The sequence below is a fragment of the Cynara cardunculus genome (genome assembly GCF_001531365.2).
Source record: "Cynara cardunculus var. scolymus isolate 2C chromosome LG 4, CcrdV1, whole genome shotgun sequence".
Classification (NCBI taxonomy): Eukaryota; Viridiplantae; Streptophyta; class Magnoliopsida; order Asterales; family Asteraceae; genus Cynara; species Cynara cardunculus.
This window is the reverse complement of record NC_037531.1, coordinates 12,812,238-12,815,367: the sequence shown is the minus strand read 5'-3', so window position 1 is coordinate 12,815,367 and position 3,130 is coordinate 12,812,238.

Sequence of the window (3,130 nt, the reverse complement as noted above, 5' to 3'; positions counted from 1 at the left end):
TTTGAATGTTGACTTTCTCTCTCAAATATCATCTTGTGTTCTTGAAGATATATTTCAGATCTGCCATGGATTATGAAGATTGCATGAAGATTGATCACTAAAGGGGACTATCAATTGGTATTAAAGCAGTGTTTGCACGAAATCAAGACAAGAAATCATCAAACTGAAGATTTTTAAAAAATTTCTTGTGTTCATCTTAATATTCTTATTGTTCTTAATTTTTCTTTGATTTTGATCAATTTTTTTTTTAAATTTTTTGAGTTTTGATGTTAAAACAATGATCAAAGTGTGCGTCTTAGAATCCTGAATCTTTGTTTTTCATGCGATTTCTTAATCTGATCATTCGTTCTTGAGTTTTTGATTGATTTAGTGTTTTAATTTTTTTTTTCGTGTTCTTGAAATTTTTTTAAAACTAGTGTTTTTAATTTTTTTTGTGTTTATTTTTGTGTTAAATCGCTCATAGCCCAGCCCATTGTGAAGCCCAACTTCTTTTCTATGTATTCAATTTTAATCGGATTCAGGCTCTGCCTTGAGCGAGTTAGGGATACCTCGCACACCTCTTGTGCGAATTAAAGCTGTGTGTTGAGCGGATCAAGATCATAGCTTTGAGCGGACTACACCTTGCTTTAACCGATTTAGCCTTTGATTTAGGCGATTTAGCTTCAAGCTTGATCGATTTAGCTTGTAGGTTGAGCGATTTAGATCACAGCAGTGAGCAGACTTAATCGTATTCGGTCATATTTCAATCAGAGTTGAGCGGATATTTGGGCGAGTTAGTGTTAGTATATAGCGGATGTTTGAGCGATTTAGGCATAGTCTTGAGCGATTTAGGTCATAAGTGTGAGTGATTTAAAGACATCCTTGTGCGATTTAATTTCTGTGTTGTGCGGTTTAAGCTAGAGAGTTGAGCGATTTAAGACTTAGCTTTTTGTGCATCGAGTTATCCGATTTATTAAATCGTTCAATCCATTTCACCCGGATTCTTAATCGCTCAAAGTAAATTGCTCTGTGTCTAATTTGTTCACTACTTCTTGACCGAATTTCGATTTCAACCTAAATCGAACAGCAACCTTTCTTTGATTGAGACTGCTCATTTTATTTGATTTTGGCCAGACTGCTCGATTACAGAGAATCGATTCAATTTTGACTTGGTCTTCATCTGGTTCTTTTTATCGCTCATCTACAGGTTCTGTGTTTGTTCTTTATTGCACAAACCATACACAGTTTTCTGTCTTGGCCGATTTGAAACAATGGTAAGCACATTCTGTGGTGAGTGAGTTTTGAGCGATTTATCTTGAATTTATCGGATAAGCAACTGTTGAATCGATTAAAAGCTAACAAGAACACAACAGCTGTTTGAATTTCATCGCTTGGTATTTCTCACAGGAGCTGATTCAGTTGCAGGTGATGAGTTTCTGGTTATTACAGTTCTAACAGCTGATTCGAGCCATCAATACTTCTGTCCTTGATTCTTGACTAGCTGCAGCCTGGTAAATCGTGTGTGAAAGGACTGTCCATCAACTGGTGGTACAAGAGTTTGGTCAGTCTGTTCGAATAAGATCTGGCCAACAGGTTCTAAGGACAGTTTGTGGTTCTGCTACTCGTTGAAACTGCTCACAGTCCATTCATTTTTGAACTTCATTCAGTCACTATCTTAGTACTTTGTGTTAGTCTATGCTGTTAATTTTGTTTTTGACTCTGTGGAGAATAGTTTGGTTTTGAATGATTACAACATGATAGAAGATTTTAAAAGAATCATCATATGGAATAGATTAAACTGCAGAATTCAATGTATTCATTAGAGGCCGAGTTTGCAAGACTGTTGTGGGTTTTTGGCATGAACTCCTAAGTAACCGCTGTGGAGCATCCCCTAATAGAGAAGCATGTTGTCTTATCTGTTTCAACTTTTAATTGTTCATTTGCAGTCACACGATCATCAGCATTAGCAGCAATTGACTGTGTACAGTTTATCAACAGAGTCCTGTCATCCATAGTTTCAGCTGATTCAGAAGAAATTGATTGCTTGTGGTTTCAGGCAGAAAAGAAGGTTTGAAGGCATAAAAGAAAGGAAGGCCATAAAATTGAAGGCTGTTTGTTTCAGATTTTCTGCTGAAAATCTTGCACTTTCAGCTGTAATATGATCAAATGTGTTTGAGTATTTGAATTTGAACTGCTCATAATTGCAATCTGAAATTCAGAAGAAGAGTGGACTTTGGTGTGCAGATTTGATTAGTTCTTTGTAATCTTTGTAATTGGGCTTGTTGTGTTTTTGGTTTTTGAGTTTTAAGTTTTTGTTTAGATTTTAATTTTGGATCATTTCGTTTATCTGTTTTGGTTTTTGTTTTAACTGTTTGAGAATCCTTAAACTGTTTTCTGTCGAGTAAACTGTTTTTCATCAGTTTTAACTGTTTTGAACAGTTTTAACTGTTTTCAATAGTTTTGACTGTTTTTACTGATTTTTGACAATTCCTCGTCGTTTTTCTAAATTCTCATCTGTTTTTTGTGTTTTCTGTTATTTTTTTGAGCTTAGCTGTTCCTGATTTTTTTACTGATTTCACTGCATAGATCCTATAACTGATCAATCTTACTTGTTTAAATGACAGGTATCCTAAAGAAGGAGAATCAAGAGATGAGAACTCAGATTGTTGAGCTGGAAAAGAACATTGTGAACTATAAAGAGAAATACATAAATATATATACTAAGAATTATGTTAATGAGGAATGTATTAAAGATTTGAAACGGGAGCATAAAGAAGAATTAGAAAGAGTTGAGAATGATTCCAAATATCAGATTAATAAACTTGAAAAATCCTTGGATGATGTCAGAATAGAATGTGAAAAAGAGTTAAAAACATGGAGTAAGTCTAATAAAGATTTGTTCAATAAACTCCAAAAAGTTCAAAATGAACTAAATGCTGAGAGGAACTCTTTTGGAAGAAATAATACAGAGAAAGAGGATTTAACTGAGAAGTTTCATAAGTCTGAGAGTGATTTGATTGAACTAAGAAAGCTTCTAAACCTAGAGAAAGAAAAGATTTTAGAAATGGAGAAGAATTTTAATGCTGAAAGAAATAACTTTGAGAAAGAGAAGAGGAGATGTATTGAATTTGAAAGAAAATTTGGAGCTGAG